Source organism: Hemicordylus capensis, chromosome 2 (genome assembly GCF_027244095.1).
Source record: "Hemicordylus capensis ecotype Gifberg chromosome 2, rHemCap1.1.pri, whole genome shotgun sequence".
Lineage (NCBI taxonomy): Eukaryota > Metazoa > Chordata > Lepidosauria > Squamata > Cordylidae > Hemicordylus > Hemicordylus capensis.
In genome coordinates, this window is record NC_069658.1 from 167,212,699 (window position 1) to 167,235,785 (window position 23,087).

The window sequence follows — 23,087 nt, forward strand, 5'->3', positions numbered from 1 at the left end:
GTATTTTAAGAGGTGACCAGTTTTGCTTTATTATTTGTATAAAGACCAGCCAGGCTGATGTTGTGGCTGCTGCCTTCTTGTCCCCATGGTACTTCCTGCCAGTTGGAGATGTTGTGGAGAGAAAGGGGCAGAAGGCAGGGGTTCTTTTAGATCTGTGGCCCAGTGGAGGTGAAGCCTTACACCCCCTGGAATGTTTCTACTAATGTATATCTGCACAGTGAGTCTTGTACATCTTTATAAATCCAGTTGCTTAAATATTGGATCCTTTAGCGCCAGAAGGTGGGGAGGAGAAAATATGTGGGATGGGAGTATGTTAAGTTGTGTGTTGAAATGTTTCTGCTAATGCATATTTGCATAAATATATTTGTCTTTATATTCTTACTTTTTGTGAGTTCAGTTGCTGTTTGCACTCTCAAGAACCCACATGTTAAAAATACTGTATGTCTCAGAGAAAGAGACAGACAGAGAGACAGAGAGAGAGAGTGTGTCGGCGGGGGGGGGGGGGCGGCGGCTGGCTTCAGAGGCCTTTAGGCGAGGAGAAGGAGAGAAAGGCAGTGAGGGGCCCATTTTAAAATCTTGTCTCTGGGCCCACTCCAACCTTGGTATGCCCCTGGATGGGGCTCTTGCTCTGCCCTGTAAGGCATGTCAGCCAATTAGCACTTAATCTAGATCTACATGCCTTTGAATGGGAAATTATGCACAGATAAGACAGATTAGTGCTTTTAAATAGGGAACATACACACTTAAAAAAAAATTGGGAGCAATATGCGATAAAGTCAGTTCATCTAATATGCAATGAGTAATATGCAATATCAATGTGAGAAATCATACCATGGCAAAAATGGCATATCTGCTTTTGTGGAGAAGTTCCCTGACACGTCATGCTGACTAAAACCCTTAGGAACATAGAAAGCTGCCTTATATTGAGTCAGACCATTGGTCCATCTAGCTCAATATTTCTACACAGACTGGCAGCGGCTTCTCCAAGAATGAAGTTGAGTTTCTCTCAGCCATATCTTGGAGATGCCAGGAAGGGAAGTTGAAACCCTCTGCTCTTCCCAGAGCAGCCCTATCCCCCAAGAGGAATATCTTACAGTAATCATATATGTAGTCTCCCATTCAAATTTAACCAAACTGGACCCTGCTTAGCAAAGGGGACAATTTATGCTTGCTCCCACAAGACCAGCTCTCTTCCCACAGCAAAGCAAGGTGTGATAGTGCAAAAAGATTGTATAGCTGCGTTAAATCATTGGGATTTTCAGAATTGCACTCTCACACTCATGTGCAAAGGCTCCCTGCAAAATATACGGTGTGTCACAAAAGACACACCTCATGGCATGAGCACTAGTGCAACACTAGTATGGAATGCAAGCTGCAGAGTTAGCGCTACTAGTTTCTGTGACCGCGTTGTGCTAGCTCAATGACCTTGTGCAAGCACAGCATTATTTATTTATTTATTTACTTATTATTGATTTGATTTGTATACCGCCCTTCCAAAATGGCTCAGGCATCGGCCATTGTTTGTGCAAACAGAAAGATCTGTCAAGCTAAATGGGAAGTTTTTGTACATACAGAGATGTGACAGGATTTTAGCCTGATTTCCTGTATTTGCATATATATGTGTATTTGACTCGCCTGTTATTTACTGATTTTTTTTTTAATAGAGAGAGAATGTTGATGTGATTATTAATTTGGAAAGTGTTTCATAGATGAAAACCACTATATAAGATGTGTTAATTATTATAGTTGCTAGAGATTATGTTAGTTAACAGACTTAGACACTACTGTACTTATTGATAATTGAGGATTTATCACAATTTCTTCTCCTCTGTCACCCTAGTTCCATTTTGGTAGTTCCATTTTGTAATAGACTCCATAAAGTCTATTACAAATATTCCCAAAAGGTTGGTCCCAAATGAATTTGCTATCTTGATAGAAGGCTCCTGAGGGGTTTTCAATTCTTGTCGTCGTATCTTAACATTTACTTTAGAAGAGGCACATTTCCTTGAACTGTAATAAGGTGAAATATTAGAGAACTGCATTCTTTGTTTAACATCAAAACATAATGAAACTGGTTTTAGTGAGTAATGTGAAGCAAGTTTTCTATTGTTGACTATCTAAAACAGATGGCAGATGCCTGAGACATCCTGATACAATCGGTTCGGAATTTGAAATTAGCAGCCTAAAGCCCAAACTACATGTAGTAATGGCAAACCTTCATCTGGGCCTGTCCTATGCACATGTAAAGCAAAGAGTCCTAAGGGCCAAAGGGGTGTGCAGGAAGGAGGAACTGAACCCTTCCCATTCCTACCACTCATATATCCAATATCTACCAGTCTGTGGCCAGCAACCTTTTCTCCCAGCCAGGATCAAAATCAGAATTGAGCTAAGCTGAGAGAAAAGCACCCGAGGTAAGTGGCTTTGAGAGTGGCAGGGAGAACCAAGAGCAGAAAAGCTGCAGGGAGGTTATGCATCCCACACCTGCACAGCCCTGTGGCCTTTTAGATTGCATCACCATTCCCTGGTTTACACATGAACGAAGAAGATTCCTGGTCAAGACCTGCTGCTGTCAATGATGTTTGAATATGTCAGTAGCAATGTGTCAAGTACAACAATGTGTGTCAAGTACAACAATGTGAATGAAGAACAGATATTGACCTGTAGTTTCATTCTTTGCTACACATTTTTCTGTTTGCCACATTTATTTATTGCTTTTCTGACAATGCAGTCTATCTGTTGCATTTATATCCCACCTTCAAGGAGTTCAGGGCAGCATACATGGCTCTTCTTCTCCTCCTCCCCCCATTTTGACCTCACAAGAATCCTGCAAGGGTGGTTAGGCTGAAAGCAGGTGATCCCATGAACCTAAGAAGGAGGGTGCCAGAAGGGACTAATGTTTTGGAGGGTTGCCCCCACATCAATGGGGGTCAAGTAAAAAAGACTTCTATTATAGTCAAGGGTGAGTGATAAAGGGTGAGGCAAACAATTAGAAGGGACTTGGAGAACTCCAGTAAATGTAACAGTGGCTGCTCCTCAATGGTGCCACCTTCCTCAAACACACACCCTTCCTCCCACAAACACTCTCCTACAACTTTTCATGCATTTCAACTTTGGGATTTATACTGCAATAAGTGTCAAAAACTGAAAGAGCAGTGGTATTTATTTACTGAAAGTCCTTTTAGATTGTATGAGGCCAGTATTAAATATATCAGATGTTTAAAAAAAATGTCCAATAGTTCTGCTATTTACAAATAAATGGCAAGTCCAACTACATTGATCTCCTAATGGCCAAATTGCTTCCCCAATTCCATCATTGAACTAATGAAGGATGACATTTACCATTGCAGGTTAGTAAATGTCCAGAGAAACTTCATTGTATAATAATGTTTACCTGAGATATAATTACCCTTGGCTAATTATTCTTTTTGCCATGTAAATCACTTTGAGCATGTTTTGTTGTAGAAAAGCCATTTATAAATATTCAAAACAATTAAAATAATTACCAGATTTAATCTTCTTTTCCATCATGTATTAGTGACGGGCAAAAATTACTGTGTCAGGTGGAGCCGGCGTGGTGTAGTGGTCAGAGTGCTGGACTAGGACCGGGGAGACCCGAGTTCAATCCCCATTCAGCCATGAAACTAGCTGGGTGACTCTGGGCCAGTCACTTCTCTCTCAGCCTAACCTACTTCACAGGGTTGTTGTGAAAGAGAAACTCAAGTATGTAGTACACTGCTCTGGGCTTCTTGGAGGAAGAGCAGGATATAAATGTAATAATAATAATAAATGTCTCAAAGATGCCTTCTGACACAAACATTTCATTCATGTGCAGTGGTACTCTATGCATCTTTATTCGGGATTGCAGGCTTAAGGATGCAACTTTAGAATCACTAGTTACCTTAAGCAAATGACTCAGTTTCTCACCCCATTCCACTATTTATGGATATTTGTATTTTGGGGGAAAGCTGTGAAATACCCATTATTGTGGAGAAACTGTTTTTCAGACCTTAAAAAAAACAACAACCATTTATTGAGCCTCAGAAAGCTTACCTCCCCCGGAAATGATCTCCATCGCTTTGCTGGGTGGGCAGATTGCCTGCCCAGATGATTGCTGGCAGCAGGGAGGCTCCCATAATGTACTGCACAAGTGGTTGCATTATGAGGATTCCCCCTATGCTGGCCAGGAGCCCCAAAGTCTCCCAGCCCTGGCTGCAAGCAGTCGGGGCTCGCAGATGATTAAAAAAATAGGACTAAGGGAGCTCTTGCTCCCATAACCTCATTTTAAAGGTGGGCTCTGGAGGCAGTTTTGCTGCTGAGTTGCAGCATCTAGCGGTTCTAACAATCAGCCAAAACCAGGCTTGGTTTTCTTAGCCCAGTTTTGGCTGATCATCAGAACACCTCATTATGATGTCTTAAAGACAGATATAACAATTTATTTCAACGTCTATCCAACTGCAGATATAACAATTTATTCCAACAAATCAATGGCAGTAAACAAACATTATAACCAAAGGCTATTTTGATTTCCCTAAACTAGTGCCAGTTGAAATGAGCTCATTAAGTACTTTCTCCTCTGTGGGGATGCTGCAGATCTCTGTCTGCCTTCCTTCTCATTCTGCCTCTGGAAAAGGCAACATACATACTTTCCACTGCAGCCTTCCAGCAGGGGAGGAAATTTCAATTAGTTCCTTCTAGCATAGGAGGGCATGATGTACTCAAATCATTGCCCCCATGTTGACTTTCACTTACTCATTTTATTTTAATGTGTCCTTCACATCTCTCTCTCTCTCTCTCTCTCTCTCTCTCTCTCTCTCTCTCGGCTGCTCTTTGCAGAGCCTCAGACATACCTGCAAAGAACAGTGGAATAATTTAAGGGACAAGAAAAACAACAAAAGACAGGGTGGGTGCTTACTCAAAAGCACATTTGCTTCAGGGAAAGTACTACAGTCTGCTACCTTAAATGGTTGGGAACAAACAAACAATTACATCAACTAGATGGAACATGGACTAAAACCTCTCTCATCTTGGTACTGTAACATGCTCCTTGAAACAGCATCACCAAAATTCACTTCATTCAGATAGGTACAGAGCAGGCACGGAGCCTGACCGCTGGTGGCCCCGCTGACCCTGCGTCAGATGTCAGATGCGGGGGGCTAGCCACGGCCACACATCTGATGTCAGACGCGGGGTGTGTGGTCTGGCTCCCAAACGGAGCTTTGAGGCTCTGTTCGGGAGTTGGAGTTCAACTCCTGAAGAGGCTGCACAGCCCCTTCAGGAGCTACTTAGGCTGACGCTGCATTCACAGCACAGCCAGGAGTGGCTCTTCCCTGTCTTAGCAGTGCCAGCGAACGCAGCGCCAGCCTTAGTTTAGCTCCTGAAGGGACCACGCAGCCCCCGCTTGGGAACTAAACCCAACTAAACCCAACTAAACCGCATCTGACGTCAGACGCGGTGGGGGGCATATTGGGGCCACGAGGGGGCGTGTCGGGGCCACGAGGGGGCATGTCGGGGCCACGAGGGGGCGTGTCGGGACCGCTGCACCCTGATTGGGTGAAGCCCGGGTTCTTTGAACTCATTGGCCCTGGTACAGAGGTTATTGCCTATTAGGGAAGAGGTTTCTATGGACTATTTGGCAATAATCTCTGTGCCCATCCGAATTAAAGGAAAACTCAGACAGTCCAGTGTTAAATTATGGAGCATAGATGTCACCATGCTGGAACTTAAGACAAGAATGGAGAGAAGCCTGAAGCAATGGCAAGAAAAATAAAAAGAGAAAACCCTCAAAGCAACTGCCAGGGTAGGTGGGGGGAAGCAGTTTATATGGTTCACTATTTGCAGCAAGGTTAATGGGAAAGAGAAGAGGCTGGTTTGGGTGATAAATCAAACTCCGCTGAATCATGTGGGGAGGAGTGTGTGCACATGTCTTTCCTCCCAGTGCTCCATCCTGCTGCCACATAACTGAGTGTGTGGGATGGAATGTTTAAACCATCTCTTCTACTGTTGCTACTTCTACTACTTATATACTGCTTTTCAATTAAAGCTCTCAAAGTAGCTTATAACAACAACATTATTGTTATTATTATATTAAAATATGGTTCCCTGACGACAAAGGTCTCACAGTCTAAGAAGAAACACAAGGGAGACACCAGCAAAAGCCACTGGAGGAATGCAGCCCCTCATGGTTTCATACTACTTCAAATTAATATTTAAATAAGTGTTGTGAGGGGGGCAGTTCAAGTGTTCCACCTCCCTGCATAATTATGTGGTGGTAAGAGAGCATGCTGGGAGGGTGAGACATGGTCCACCTCATAGAGTGGAGGGGATGATTAGACATATACATAGGCCCGATGAGCCCAGATGGTAAGCAAATACATGGATTGGAAGTTGACAAAGTTGGCTGGTGCTCAAGACCTTAAATGCAGCACATTTACATTCACCTACGTCAGCCCAATCTCTGTAGATCTGTCCATAGAGTTGCCATGGAGGCAACTTTAGCACTATTGTTTGTGGAAGCAAAGTGGTGCCAAAGAACATTATTAGGGGCATCACAGGAACATAAGAAGCTCCCATATACTGAGTCAGACCATTGGTCCATCTAGCTCAGTATTGTCTACACAGACTGGCAGCGGCTTCTCCAAGATTGCAGGCAGGAATCTTTCTCAGCCCTATCTTGGAGATGCTAGGGAAGGAACTTGGAACCTTCTGCTCTTCCCAGAGCAGCTCCATCCCCTGAGGGGAATATCACAGTGCTCACATGTGGTCTCCCATTCAAATGCAACCCAGGTGGACCCTGCTTAGCTAATGGGACAAGTCATGCTTGCTACCACAAGACCAGCTCTCCTCTATACATTAAATACTTATAGAGGTACGGTAATTAATGACATGAGTTTTGTTACCTTATTAATGAAGCTGAATACACCTGTTATGACAAGAAACAAATCTAACTTTCTTCAGATCAAGTAAGTTTTCCCCAAAAACCCCTGATAGCCAACAGAGGGCAAATCTTGTTGAATGCTGCATTTCTTTGTATTTTGTTTCATAATAAGTTCTGAAATTATCAATGATTACTTGCTTGACATTTTCAAACTAATTCAGAAAATGGCCCATATTCCTCTTAGAAAATGATGTCTTTTTGAATTAGGCCAAACCTTCCAGTCTGCTTTCCAGGCCAGAGTGAATTAAAAATAATTAATTCAAGCTATAGGACCATATTATGCTAGTACCTGTACTGTCTGCCACTTTGCTGTAAAGTTCCTGCCTGATGGATGGAGGAGTGAAAGGAGGAGCAGGAAATATTTTGCGGGGAGCAATCACTACCCCTTGAAGTCATCCCTGGATGGAGGGGAATCTTGCTTAGGAAGCCTGGAAGCTGGCAGGCCCTGAGTTTCCTGGGCACTGTTTTGAATAACAACAAACAAACACACTTTATTTGTTAGCTGTCCCATAACAAATTGTTCTCTGGTGGCTCACAACACAACAATAAAACATGAAATAAAAACAAACACATTAAATCAAAATAGACCAAAAAGAAGCTGGGGGTGGGGGGGGGAGAAGACAATACAAAATACAATACAAAGTAATTTAAAAGCTCTTTTAAAATCAGTTAAAAATCAAATTTAAAAATCAAAATTTAGAAGGCCTGAGTGAACAAAAAGGTATTTACCTGGCATCTAAAGGGAACAAAGTGATGAAGCCAGGTGAACCTCACTGGGGAGGCTGTTCCATAAACGGGGTGCAACCACCAAAAAGGCCCTCTCCCTAGTAACCACCTGCCTCACCATTTTTGGCTGCAGCACTTGGAGGAAGGCCTCCAAAGATCTTAAGGTCTGGGTTGATATATATGGGGCAAGGTGCTCAGTCATGTAGCCTGGCCCCAAGCCATTTAGGGCTTTAAAGGTTAAAACCAACACCTTGAATTGGGCCCAGAAACGGACTGGGAGCCAGTGCAGCCGATGGAGCACTTGCATAATATGCTCAAAACATTCAGTCCCTGTTAATACTCTTGCAACCCTATTTTGTTGTTGTTGTTTGTTTAAAATATTTAGATCCCACCCCTCCAGTACACTACTGCTCAGGGCAGCTCACAACAATAAAATAGATACAATATACAATAAAAGCAATAAAATTAACCAAATTAAGTAAACAAGTTAAAAGTTAAGTTAAAATCCACAATTAAAAATTTAGCTAAAAACTGAGAATTATAAAATCTTAAAACTAAGGAACCTACCAGATATAACCACAGAAGGGGCATTAAAAAGCCACTTTAAAAAGATGTGGATTTAGTTGTTTTTTAAGAACACTGGGGGAGGGAGCATGGTGAAGCTCTTCGGGGGGGGGGGTTCCAAAGCCGAGGGGCCACAACTGAAAAGGCCCTGTGTCTAGTCCCCGCCAACCAGATCTCTGTTAGTGGCAGGGCCATGAGCAGGGCCTGAGACGAACAGAGGGCCCTGGCAGGTTCATATGGGCAAATGCTGTCCAACAGGTACCCTGGCCCCAAGCCGTGTAGAGCTTTAAAGGTCAAGAGCAGCACCTTGAATCTAGCCTGGAAGCAGACCAATGAAGCTGCCGCAGGATGGGTGTGATACTCATGGAACGACTTGCACCCATGAGCATCCTTGCAGCTCTTTGCTGGTCAATGAATGAATAAACTTATAACTAAATCCTTGCAGCTGCATTCTGGACCAGCTGAAGCTTCCGAACAGTCTTCAAAGGCAGCCTCACATACAGCGCATTGCAGTAGTCCAATCTGGATGTTACCAACGCATGAATGACTGAGGTCAGGTCTGACTTCTCCAATAGGGTCACAGCTGGTGTACCAGCCATAGTTGGTAAAAGGCAGTGCCACGTGCAATTTTCAAAGGCAGTGCCACGTACAATGCATTTCAGCAATCTAAGAGAGATGCTACCAGAGCATGAGTAATGGTGGTCAAGCCATCTCTGTCCAGGTAAGGTTGCAATTGGTGTATCAGCTGAAGTGGATAAAGGTGCTCTAAGCCTCAGAGGCCTCTTGAGCATCTAGTGACAGTGCTGGATCTATGAGAACTGCCAAACTGCGAACCTGGTACTTCAGGGGGAGTGCAACCCCATCAAGAAAATGCTGAATATTATCCACCTGGGCAGAGGAACCACCAACCGACAATATTTATGTCCTGTCTTGACTGAGTCTCAGCTTGTTCACTCACATCCAGTCCATTACTGCACCCCGGCACTGATTCAGGACAGACACTACCTCATCTGCATCTGATGAAAAAGAGAGATATAACTGAGTGTCATCTGCATACTGATGACACCTCAGGCCAAATCCCTGCATGACATCTTCCAGCGGTTTCATGGAGATGTTAAACAGCATAGGGGAAAGAATGGAACCCTGCTGAACCCCATAGCATAACTGCCAAGGGATGAGCAGCCCCCAGCACCAGCACCATCTTTTGGAAATGGTTCTCGAGGTAGGAGCAGAACCACCTCCAAGCAGTGCCTTCCACACCCAGCTCGGCCAGCCTATGCAAAAGGATACCATGGTCAATAGGATCAAAACGCCCTGAGAGATCCAATAGAATTAACAGGCTTGCACTCCCAAATCTAGCTGATTTGGGTGATTTAGAGACAAAACAAATCACCTCTGTGGTCCATTGGCTAGATTCGAGTACAAATCGAATTGCGTCTGATTCAATTTGAATCAATTTGAGATTTGCATCCCTCCTATTAATTCCCCCAGATTCCCAGCTTTCATTTTAAAAAAACCAAAACCTAACTCCCTTGTAGAAGTGGAGTTATGGAGCAAAATGTGTGGTCACTATTTTTCAAGTGTTTGGATTCTTTGGTGTATAATAACTTTCCCTCAATGAATCCCTATGAGGATTCATTACACACCTTCATTTCTTCTATTCATTTTGACTGTCTTTTTGACAGTGCCAACTGTCAACTGCCATGTGCCAACTACACCCCACTCCCACCTGCAAGGCAGTTTATGTTCTAGGATGTTTTCCCCTCAAGTATTTCCCTCAACTGCCATGTGCCAACTACACCCCACTCCCACCTGCAAGGCAGTGGGGTACTACTCAGTTTATGTTCTACAATTTCCCCCCCTCGAGTATTTAGGCTCTTTGGTGTCTAATAACATGAAGGGCAAGTTTTAAGCATGAATGTGATTGGCTGAACTTGACTAAACACCTTGTCCACATCCTTGGGGACGGCAGACCCCCAATGAGTAAGCTCAGGCCAGTTAAAAGGGGCTACAATACTCCTATGCTCAATGGCACTGCTTTTCCCTTAACTGCACTCCCAAAGCCCTCCACAATATTTTTCACAGTTCAGCTTGTTTCTCCTCTTTTGTTGCAGTCCCTCCCCATCCGCTCTGGTTCCTTACACCTCCTCCGACCCCCTTCAGTCTTAATTCTTGAAAAATCATTTAATGTTGCTTATGGGTGCGGTGTGGGTTTTTTGCTCAAAATTGGACATTGTGATATTCTCACAAGCCCTGCAAAATTAATATTTAAAACAGGCTTACTTAGAAGTGTTCACTCCAAAAATGAAGAAAAATCATTAAAATCACAGTGTGTCATTTGTCAGAATAAATAAGCAGTGGCCATTTCTTAGAATTGTACCTTGGATGATTCATGGCAATAGCAAAGGCCTTTGGGACTGCTCAACCAGGTAATAAGAGCTGCCTTCTCTGTATATTTTCTCTCTTTGCAAAAATATGTGCCTTCTACCTTTCATTCGGCAAAAGATGTACTAATCAGCAATGAGTAGCATTTCTCCCCCTTGCCTCAGATTCTCTTGGAAATGGCCTGATATTTCCCCCCAGCACTGAGAAGAAATTAGAAATTCAGTAGTGTCCTGAGCACCAGGAACCCTGGAATATCTACTTCCCAGTGCTTCTGACATCCTTACCGTAGTACTAGTACTGGAGACCCTTTAAGAAGAAATCTGAGGCACATAAATGACTGTTAATTAGGGATGTGCACACATCTTGTTTTTAATTCGATTTGTGCCCAAAACAAATCACTCCTGATTTGTTTTGTATCCAAATCTATCCCCTCCAAATCACCCCAGATTCAATTTCTATTTGCTTTGCTTTGATTTGGATTCAGACCGATTTGGACCACTTAACAAGGTCCTAGGGGCACCGGATTTGGGTAGTGGGTAGGTTCCCATGTGTGCCACCTACCTCCCAAACTTCAAGACAGTGGGACACTTGGTTGATTTTTAATGAATTTCTTTTTAGTTTTTACCGATTTTGAACATTTCCGCCATAGGAAACAATGGGGATGCAAAGTTGCCATATCGTAACCCTAACACGGATCCCCAGCTTTCATTTAACAAAAAAGCTAAGCTCTAGCCCTTGTAGAAGTGGAATTATGGAGCAAAATGTGCGGTCCTTGTTTTTCAAGTGTTCAGATTCTTTGGTGTATAATAACTTTTCCTCATAATGAATCCCTATGAAGATTCATTGCACACCTTCATTTCTTCTGTTCATTTTGCCAGTCACTGGACTGTCAACTGCCATGTGCCAACTAGACTCCCCTGCACGCACACACCTGCAAGGCAGTGGGGTACTCATTTTAATTTTTAGGAATCATGCTGCTCACCGCCCTATTGGGCAGCGCAGCCGGTTTGCCGCAGCCCCCTGCAAGAGGCACAAGGCATCAGAGCTTCCCATTGGCTGGCAAGCCTCTGCGGGGGCGGAGCTTCAGCCTCTCTGCTTGCTCTGACGCCAACAGCCTCAGTTCGCTCTGAGAAGGCACCCGCCCTCCCTCCCTAAGGTACAGTCTAGGCTTGAACTGGTCGCCTTTTGGGGCCAGGCAGGAATTTTTTGGGCTCTCACCTGATTGGCTGTTGGTGTGTGTCCTTTTTTGCCTGCTCTGGACTGTACTGATAACTAGTTAGATAGATAGTTTAACCCTTTCCTGGTCACAATATGGCTGGTACAGTGCAGTTGGGAATAACATTGGAGGCCGGTGAGCACCTTCAGGTAAGCGTTTTGCTATAGGTCAGACAGGGCAACTCTCTAGAGACTGCACGGCTCAGAGAGATCTGCCCTAGATAATCTATTCTGTCAGGCTAAGCTCCCCAGAATCGCTGAACGGCTACCAGGGGTTGATTATGGCAGAGGCCTGGCATCCGGCTAGGATGAGCAGCCCCTGCTCTAGAGCATCAGGGCTGCTTGGAGCCGAGGTGTGTCACCCTATGCCATAGGCCAGGCATGCCCTGGTGGCGCATGCCTAGGGATACCACACTGTATGGGGTGGAGAGCCAATCCCTGTTCTTTAAAAGGTGTTTACAAGTTAAACGAAATTGTGGCCCTTTATTTATACCAACACTCTGTGTCTCGTGTCTTCTTGGGTGCTGGAGCAATATTGAAATGCTTAGTTTCTTTGGTGTCTAATTTTTCCTCATAATGAATCCCTATGATGATTCATTATTCGCCTTCGTTTTTTCTGTTCATTTTGACTATCATTGGACAGTACCAACTCTCAACTGCCATGTGTCAACTATACACACACACACACACACTGGGATACTCAATTTATTTTTAAGGTAATTTTGAAGTGTTTAGATTCTTTGGTGTCTTCATTACACACCTTCATTTCTTCTGTTCATTTTAACCCCACTGCTTTGCAGGTGGGGGTGGGGAATTAATGGCATCCCATGATCCAACTACCCTGCAACCCACAAGCCACTAGGTACTCAGTTTATATTTTAGGAATTTTTGAGGTGTTTAGACTCTTTGGTGTGTAATGAATCCTCATAGGGATTCATTATGAGGAAAGATTATTAGACACCAGGAGCCTAAATACTTTGAAAAAAATCCTAGAACATAAACTGAGTAGTACCCCACTGCTTTGTGGGCAGGAGTGGGATGTAGTTGGCACATGGCAGTTGACAGTTGGCACTGTCAAAAAGACAGTCAAATTGAATAGAAGAAATGAAGGTGTAATGAATCCTCATAGGGATTTATTGAGGGAAAGTTATTATACACCAAAGAATTACTTGTAGACTTGATACAGACTGGCAGCTAAATGTTAAAAAGTACTATGTTTGAGGCAAATATCAACTGTGATGGTTGATTCGCATATGGAAGTTGTCATTTGATGAAACTTGCCTGTGGACCAGCCCTCAGTGAATTTGCTGCTCTGCGCAAACCAAGGAGAAAGTGCCCTGTTCAGGCACTATAAGGATATTTTGAGGCTGGGATTCCTAGAGTGGGCTGCCTTTTTACTCACATGGATGGGTTAGCTCTCACTCAGGCCAGTTTTAATCTGTCATGAGAAGGGCACCACCCAGCTGAGCTTGCACTCTTTTTGGATAGGAGCAGGCTGTCGTAAATCTGTCAGGCTAGCCAGACGAAGCGCAACAGAGGCAGAAGCAGAACAGCAAAATCTAACAGGAATAAATTGTCCATACCAGGTCCAATCCGAGTCAATCCAATAAATCCAACAGAGTCCAAAGTGATATCCACAAGCAAGGTCAACACAGTTCAGGGTCCAAACACGGTCAAGATAATACACGAACAGAGCCGATTAGCTCGCAGAAAACTGTTGTTGCTATCAGCAGGGTAGTTTACAGGCATCTTACAGGAGTCCCTGGTGGCGCACTGGTAAAACTGCCGCCCTGTAACCAGAAGGTTACAAGTTCGATCCTGACCAGGGGCTCAAGGTTGACTCAGCCTTCCATCCTTCCGAGGTCGGTAAAATGAGTACCCAGAATGTTGGGGGCAATATGCTAAATCATTGTAAACCGCTTAGAGAGCTCCAGCTATAAAGCGGTATATAAATGTAAGTGCTATTGCTATTGCTATTGCTATCTTAAATAGGCTGACCCCCGGTGCTTTTAATTAAGAGTTGCTGAGTCAGCAGCTTTGCCTGTTGTTCTGCACATGCGGATCCTTAACTCTTGCTGTCTCTTGGACTGGCGCCTGTCCACAGCTGAGACCAGTCGCCTCCACAAGAGCTGCCTCACCCGGCTCTAACTCATCTTCGACTCCTTGTGCATCTGACCCACTCTCCTTTGCACTCTCCTTCTGGTCCTTGCCCACCCTCCTCTGCTGTCAGCTCTGTTTCTGCCTCCAATTCCTCCTCGGAGTCTTCCAGCATGCCCATGACACTGCCACACCAAATTGGTTTTCTGAAAGGGAGATGAAGACGGTTGGGTGTTGGCATTCAGTCACAAAATAGTAGCTGTATTGTGTGTGTTGAAGGCCTTTTTCTTCCAGATGAGTGTCACAGTGTAGGTGGTTTCTTTCCCAGGTGTCGGCATGCCTTCATGACTGGCTGGCTTTTGATTTGTGGTTATGCCATTATATTCTAGGCCCCTGGCTTTGGGATTCTGCTGGGCCTATGCAGCCTCACTTTGATCTCATAGATTAGTAGGCAGAGAATGCTGTGGAATCAACTCCTACCTTCCATCTGGAAGTGCTGGGGGGCCAACTCTCCCCCCATTGTAATAGTTTTTTGGGGGGATGATCTGGTAGATAGTTCAGGACTGCCCATAGGTCACTGGGTTTTGCATGATTTAGCTAATGTTAGGAGTTGGATACCAGGCGTTATCTGTTATGATCAGACCTGCCCCAGTGCAGGGACTGGTGAGGAGCAAGGGAACCCAGTCAAACTGCCAGGGCACAGAAGATTGACAGTGTCCTTGGTCACGTGCTGCTGACCTGGAGAGGGGAATATATTTCTCATTCTGAAATTCAGTTATTTTGCCTTGAGCTTTTTAGGGCTGATGGGGTGCATTTGTCTCCCTTGGGCTTGGACATATTTTGCGGGAATCTATGAAGAGGATTGACTGATACTCTGAAGAGGTCGGGGTGAAGCTAGGACTAAGCTAAACTCTCCCGTGGCAGATACAGTGTGGGTCTGATGATGTTTAAGTTATATTAATAGTGAGCCGCTAAGGCATGTGTTTGGCACGACAAGTAGTTCTAGCCATTTTCTAGAGGCTATATGCCTCAGGAAGCCAAGGCTGGGGCTTCTCTTTTTGGAAGGAGCTTTGCCAACATTAAGGGCTGAATGGCTTGGAGGAAGGTGATGTTTCCTGCTGATACTTTGACCTTATTGGTCGGTTAAGAGCAGCGATCAGACAGGGCTGTGATGCTGCTCTAAGCCAGGGTGTAATTACCCATAAAACGTAGGCTAGGGGCTCACAGCTGGGCCTGTCCATTATTAGTAGATCTCTCACTATAGTGCCTAATTGACTGTTCTGAATTACTAAAGTAGTGGCCCATTTTATCCAATTTTATTGCTTCCTGACTTTATTGGTGTGGGGACAATAAAAGCAACAGTATAAGAACTGTCATTCTTGTAGCATTGTGTTATTAAAGTTCCTTTTTACGTGTACTCATCTTTCATTTATTCTTGACATATTTAGCAGGTTACCGATAAAGAAAGGGATGATTGAATTCCAGGATTTAGTTACTTGAAAAGGGAGGATTCAACTCTGTACAAGATAGGGAGAAAAGAGAACAAAATATCTGTATTATGTTTGGCAGCTATCCATTCGGGTTGGAAAGTCATGGGCTCTAAATCCACAATAGGAGCTGAGCTCATCTTGATAAGCAAGAAACTACATGATAACCTCCATGTTAAAAAGGCATATTACAGTTAGAACATTCTGTTGCTGAACTCTTCAAATCCATCACATCAAATATAGTTCTCTCCCACTCTTTAGGAGAGTCAAGATATGACATTGATTGATTGATTGATTGATTGATTGAAGACTTTTGAGGATACCATGGACAGCCAGGAAAACAAACAAATGGATCATAGAACAAATCAATCCAGAATTTTCAGTCCAAGCACAAATGAACAGGCTCAAACTATCATACTTTGGACACATTATGCAAAGACCCAGCTCCCTTGAGAAGTCTATAATGCTGGGGAAAGTTGAAGGCAAGAGAAGAAGTAGACAGTCAGCAGCAGAGTGGATGGACTCGATTACGACAGCAATGAATGCACCACTGAGAGACCTTAAAGGCCAAGTTGAAGACAGATCATCCTGGAGAGAATCTACCTATGTGGTCGCTAAGAGTCGACACCAACTTGACGGCCCTTAATCAATCAATCAATCAGATCTGACATATGAGGCCCATAATAATAAAAGAGGAGGGGTGCATTAGAAAAGAAGAGGCGGGTGGCAAGGAGTTTTCATGTTCAATATGGTCAGATATGGAAGTCATGGTGGAGCATTCAAAATGAATGTCCCAGCTGATTTTGTAGAACCTAGGATGGGACCATGTGCATAGAAGTAGGCTTTATATTCTTAGACCAGCTACACACGTCATGGAGAACCATGACATGTGAGGATGAACCACCAGTTCCTGAAGTGCACATGCTAGCCCAGCTTTGGGTGTCAGGAAAGCTAAACCAACATTGGGTGTGTTGTCCAAAGCTGCCAGTGTAGGCATATTCTACCCTTCTTGTGTTTCCAAAACTGACATCTGTAACCTAAATTTGAAATAGGTTACAGATGTCACATTTGAAAGCACAGGTAGGGTAGAATATGCCAAAACCGCCCAGAGATGCAAGTTTTGGGCAGCATAGAAATGTGTTGAATGAATGAATGAATAAAATAAATAGGGTAGAATATGCCAACGTTGGTGGGTTCAGATGACATAATATCCTTCCTGACATGGCAAGTTGGGTTTGTGCATGTGCTCTGGGAACTGGAAGTTTCGCTGAGCCACCAGTTCTCTGTGATGTGTGAAGCCAGCCTTAATGGCTGCAATCAGCAGGGTCAGAGAGGAGGTTTAGCCTCCATGCCAGTAATATCCCAGAGTTCATCCTTGGTTGGCATTCACTTTTTTAGGGAAAGCAAAGTGTTGCATTTAGGGACAACATTATGGTGAGGGTTTCTTCTGCCCTCAACACAGAGTGAGCTCAATAAGTGTGCATGCAATGGATACTATGTCCCTTTGTGTACCCTGAGTGGCCCGATATATAAGCTGTCCACACATATCCCATCTTTAAGGATGGCAGTATTTCTCTCGTAGTTTTTTAAAAACATGTCATGAATATCCCCCAAATGGATACGCATTGAAGAGACCCAAACTATTTACAATTCCAATTTGTGAACGAAATTATGACAGTGGAGAAAGGACAAAAATATGTGTGAGATATTATGAGATATTACTAACAATTCTAGTTATTTTGCAGTCCAAAGATGAAAAGTGAGTCTTGTGCAACATGTAGACTCTGCTGTTAAAGTACTGAGGAAGTCATCTTCCTCTTCCCTTCCGTGAGCTCTTGGGCCCTTCTTCCATTCTGAATCAACTTGTGATGATCTGTGATAGATGTGTCCTATCTCCATCCTGAGAATGCCTTTGTGTCCTCTGATAGTTGCCCATTATGGGAAAGATGTAATTCTGGGTTACCTCAAAGGGTGTGTGCTACATCAACCCCAGTCCCATGGAGCTTGCAACCCTTATCTGAGGACTGGATGTTAACTCCCATGGGTTGGTCCTGGGGACCATGTATGGAAAGAAGATAATCAGATTTTAAGGCTAAACTCTCCTGTCTCCAAGGGGCTGATGGCACCTTCCAAGGTAGGTCAATTGCCAGGGCTAGAATTAAGGTCAGGTGGTCCAGGCACCAGATTTGGAGGCATCAGGCATTTCACTTATTCTTAAAATTAAATAACTTATATAAGATTAGAGGAAATAAAGTTTTTATTTGATTACATATAGCATAAATAAATACAGGTAGACCTTGTTATCCATGGTTTCATGTATCTGTTGTGAGATCTAGGAGACATGATTTCCATATCCAAGGGTGCAAAAATAGTTGATTTCTGCCTATCTGTGGTTTCAGGGCCACTGGAAATTATTTCCAGAGTCATTTCCGGTGTTATTTCTGGTCAGGAGGCAGTACAGAGCCATTTCAGGGCTCAAAAATTCCATGGTTTTTCATGAAAATTGGACGAATTGGAGGTTTGGGGGGGCATTGCTGGAGAGCTAGAGACCTCAAGATCAAGGTAGAGCACTTTATTTCTCTTATTTCTACCCACCCACCTGGGGTTATAGCCTTTTCTGTGTTTTTAGGAACCTAACCCCTAGGTTCCCATAGGGGTAAGGTTTATTTGTGGTTTCTATATTTGCACCTACAGAACAGAACCTCCACAAATAAAGAGGTCTCCTGTTCAGATATACAGATCCTGTGTAAATGTATCATCTTATATGATGGAGATACATGCATCCAGATAGTTCGTTAGAGTAGTGAAGCAGTTAAACGTAATTTTTTTTAAGTACTCAAGCACTGAACAAATGAAGAAGGGTCCTACTAGCAGGACCAGATCTGCAGACCACCGACCTTGGGTGGCATATTGGTGGAGGTCGGTGCCTTACTATGCATTGTTAGCAGGCTGACTGTGCGCAGCATTCCCCCAGGCTCACAGCTCTCCACCCCATGCTGCCACAGAGCAGACTTTGAAAGCCCATGCAAGATGCAATAGCCGTCAATGCTGCAGAGATGACATTTCTACCCTCCATCCTTCTTCAGAGCCTTCCTGCAGTTGCAGAAGGTGTTGGAAGTGAAGGACTTTGCACTGTCTCATGTCTCAATGACAGAGGGGGACAGACTAGTGAGTCAGAGGGCTAGAGGGTCAAGACATTGGTCATCCCTTCTCTACTGCTCTGACACTATCCCTTTGATATGTAGATTGCTACTCTCAGGGACTTCCTTCCTGCCACTTCCTTTTCCCCTTTCTTCTCCCTTGCAACACACACGCTCTTCTCTCCCTGCACCATGTGTGCAGAGATGCAGAAACCATCCCTCTCCATCCAGCTTGCGAGATAGATTAGAGATCCTGTCTCTCTACTTCACTATCTAGAATGGAGTTCACCAATAAGACTCCTTATACTGATTTGAAACTATGAACTGGCTCCAAGTTTCTTTTACTCTCAGCATACACGCATGCCTAGGCAGACTCTGCTGTGTTTTGCCTCTGTGCACTCCACTGTAATAGAAGGGTATCTCTTACCAGAGAGAATTCCCAACAGAAGGAAGGGGCTGCTCAAAGCCTTCAGCTGGTCTGCCATCCAGTGTCATCAGTTATCACAGTACCTCCCTTGCCATGCCAGCCTGAGTAGGGGGATTTCATGTAATTTGAGCAGAGGGACAGGGAAGAAGAGGGCAGCCTTATGTGGCTCCGTGGCAATAGAAGAGAGATAAGAGCTCTCAACCTAGGAGTAACTAAAGCGTTTGATGAAATTCTGTGCTGCTAGACTCTCCAAAGCAATAAAATGTATTCTGGATGTTTGTTCTGCCCAGTATTGGGAGTAGATTTCATATTCAGCACATTGGAGCTTGTGTTATAAATTGGTATGATTTTAATAACTACCATCTGATATGCTTAATTAGGAGAGATAATTGAATTTCCAAAAATACATTATTATCAAGTGGATTAAATTAAATGCAATCATCCGTCATGTTGTTCTAGAGAGTCTGAAAAGCAGCTTAGGTTTATTTTAATTGCTTAGTTTTCTCCTGTTGAGCACACTTAGCCCCTTCACCTAATCTTTCATATGGCCAGAAGGAAAGAGGCTTGGCCAAATTCTGACATGTAGGGGCTAGACCTGCTCTTTGCTGCTATATTCAGTTGATCTTCTGGTTCTGGAGAGACAGAAAGCAGGCTGTACATATCTTTGGATGATACATGGATGTGCGGCAAAGAAGAGTGAAAATGTGGGTGATTCACTCTTCCTGTTTTGATGCTTCCTGTGGAATGCTAAAGAGCAAACTCATATGTTTCCCGTCTTCACTAAATGGCACCTCTGGCTAGTCTTACACCCACAGGCAGCTTTCTTATGAGGCAAACTGAGGTGGTCACCTGTCACGGCAGATACCCTTGCTAATGGAGCAAATAGGCATTTTTAAAAGTGGCAGTTGTGTTATATTTAGCAGGAGGAGAGTAACTGTCCCTATCCACCTCCAGCACAGCATTCCCACCCACCCCACCAGTGGCTGTTGCTTGTGCCTCCCTTGCATTTCTTTAGATTGTGAGCACTTTGAGGACAGGGGATCATCTTTTTAATTTATTTTTTATTTATCTTTCTAAGTAAGCTATTTTGAGAATTTGTTTTTTGAAAAGCAGTGTATAAATATCCATAGTAGTAGATTTTGAGGCCATTTTGGGGGGGGGTTGCATCAGAATGCACCCCTGCCACTGCACCGTGGCAGACTCTGCTGCCCCACTGTTGTAAGGGACTGGGAGGGAAAGGGAAAGGAGAAAATTGAGTTGTTTCTGGAATTAAGTCTTAGTCAAACATAATATTGTTTTGTATTTGCAAAGGAAGCAGCTATAAAACATAACTGAGCTAACTGTCTGCCTCACCAACATAACTGGCCTGCTGAGTGTGTATCTGGTATCCAACCAGTCAGCAGTGTCCTCTGCTCCATCAGAGTTTGGAAAGGGTAGATTCACTGCCTGCCACTACTTTGCTTTCCTCCTGCTCTTTGCATCCATTGCCTGCTGAGCCACGAAGCAAGCAAGGCAAATAGGATGTTACTAGGAACAGTAGTGGCAACGGTGGTAGCTGTGGTGAGTGCCAGACACCAGGCAAGGTGCTGTCCAGGATGCTCCAGGGTCCTTAGATTTGCCTATTCCAACCCAAGATTTCAGACAGGACTTACTGATTCCACAGCTCACCTGGAAGTTTTTCACATGGGCTTTTGAATCCCTTTTAACTCACATCTCCTCTGGAATGGAGGGGGTACATTCACATATTGTCCAGATTTACCCTGAAGTCCCTGCGAGTTATCAGGGTGCAGTTCACTCAAAATTTGGCTTTTTCACTGCCCAGTGTAGCCCGATTTATATCCAGGGTTTAAAAAAAACACCACTATTAGTATCAGTTTTTTGGGACATCTTCAGGTTTGCAGTAAAGCCTCGCAGTAAATTTGCTGTAAAGCTGCTGTGTGTAAAAGTCCCTGTCTGTGTAGTCTTGGATGCCCCATTTCTGTCTTCTCCCCTCCCTGCTTCTGTAATCTCCAGGTCATTACAGAAGCAGGGAGTAATGCTTCTGTAATGACCTGGGTGGGTCAAGAAGTTCTGGAAGTGCTCTGGAAGTTCTGAAGTGCTCTTGGCATCTGAGAATGATTGGAGCTGCTGCAGCTGCCCACTGTGCCTTCATGGCCAATGGGACTGAGACTGAGCATCATGAGCCCATGCCTGACTGGGGGCAGGGCAGGAGCTGCTGGGAAGGCTCTTGGAGGACTGGACAGATGGAGTCAGAGGCAGCAGCTACACAAAGCTGCTACCTGGCCCAGAGAAGTAACCGTGTGCGGAGCAGTGGAGGGCTCCAGCAGGGGTGGTGACCATCTGCTCTGTCTCTCAGTGATCTCGGATGGACCAGCACTTTGCATCTGGCTGGGAAGCAAACAGGCAGTCAGTGAAGCTACCCTGTAAAGCTTATGTAGTGTAGTGAGTGGTGCCCACAAGCATTGTTGTGGCAGCATTCTCAACCAGTTGAAGCTTCTGACCTGTCTTATCATTTTGGGATCACCATAACTGATCGGGTTTTTAAAATTCAGAACTATATTTATATATATACAACTGTTTTATCTGCTCTTTGTATAAAGGTAAAGTGTGCCGTCAAGTCGATTTCGACTCCTGGCACCCACAGAGCCCTGTGGTTTTCTTTGGTAGAATACAGGAGGGGTTTACCATTGGCTCCTCCTGTGCAGTATGAGAAGATGCCTTTCCACATCTTCCCATATCGCTGCTGCCCGTTATAGGTGTTTCCTATAGTCTGGGAAACATACCAGCAAGGATTCAAACCGGCAACCTTCCCCGCTGCGCCATGCATAACACAAAATAAAAAGTGGGGATGGTGGCTTGCATACCATGCTCCCCAGCAGTGCACCCAAGCAGAATGCAGGCTGACTGGCTGCGTGTTACTCACCACTCTGTGCTTCTAGCAAAGGCATGGGAAGTGCTGTGCATGGGAAGTTAACCCTGCTATCTGAGCAAAGAAGCACTTTTTCAAAGTGGTGATTCTCTTTATTTAGCAGGGGGAGAGCAACTGGCCCTATCCACCCCCAGCACAGTACCTCCAGTGACTGTTGCTGGTGTCTATCTTATGTTTCTTTTTTTTAGACTGTGAGGTGTTTGGGGACAGCGAGCCATTTTTGTTTGTATATATGTAAACTGCTTTGGGAACTTTGGTTGAAAAGCGGTATATAAATATTCTCCGTATTTGTATTCTGTGCCAACAATATTCTGCATCATTGCTGCCATGCAATGACGCAGAGCATAGTTGGCACAAAGTCTCCCCCACCTTCGCTAGAAGCACAGACGGAGTGGTGAATAACACACAGCCAGCCAGCTCGCATCCTGTTTGGGTGCATGGCTAATTGTGCAGTTAGGAGGGGACCAAGGAGGAGACTCATTCAGGACAAGAAAATAAGGGGGGGGGGAGAATAGTGGCAGTCACCCCTGAAGGCAACAGACACAAGTGAGACTTCTTGGATTATTGTTTGCTTTCTATAAAAGAGCAAGAGAATCACTCCAAAAGCAGCTGATAGGATCTATTTAAGAGAGATGTTCAAATCACTTCCGGCCACCATTTTGTCCCTAGGAGGCCAGGAGGAGCCATTTTGTGGTTCGTTTCTTGAGAAAAATGGACTTTCTCCCACAACTTTTCATGGTTTTAGAGGCTATTTCATCTTTGGGGGGCATTCCTGGAGACCCGCAGAGCATGCCACAGTAAGTTCTGGATCATTTGGGGGCTGTTTTACAGGCTTTTTCTATTTTTTCCCTCCACCCTGGAACCTAACCCCCCTTTCCCCAATGCCTCATTACTCGCGGTTCCGTTACTCGCAGTAGTAGGCGAGGAACAGAACCCCCACAAGTAACGAGGTACTCCTGTAATAAATGTAATAAATAAAGATTTGTCAGCATAACTTTGTTTCTCTCATCTTGAAAACAGTATATTATTTTGTTCATAAACTTGGTTATAAAATCAATAGATTCTATCAGCTGCTTCTGTACCCTTAAAAGAAAAAGAAAACCCACAGGTCTCAGTTCTGTTTTCCACCTGTGCTTCTTATGGCATTCTGAAAGTCTACTTCCTCTGTTAGCCATGCCCGCAA

At 44.2% G+C, this 23,087-nt stretch overlaps 1 protein-coding gene and 1 long non-coding RNA gene across 8 annotated transcripts in view; one reads left to right on the plus strand and one right to left on the minus strand.

Annotated features, from left to right (window-relative positions):
• The window catches only part of TRPC4 (transient receptor potential cation channel subfamily C member 4), a 280,034-nt gene that overhangs the window by 203,849 nt on the left and 53,098 nt on the right, over window positions 1-23,087 (plus strand). The gene's annotated exons all lie outside the window — the stretch shown is intronic.
• LOC128344735 (uncharacterized) lies at window positions 1,722-9,998 on the minus strand. 2 transcript variants are annotated; one of them, XR_008316013.1, is made up of 5 exons: window positions 9,871-9,998; window positions 9,183-9,240; window positions 7,224-7,395; window positions 4,750-4,847; window positions 1,722-2,010 (listed from the first exon to the last, which is right to left on the minus strand). It is a non-coding gene; the product is annotated as an uncharacterized LOC128344735 (long non-coding RNA). The 2 variants fall into 2 exon arrangements; XR_008316012.1 differs by having other exon boundaries at window positions 9,113-9,240.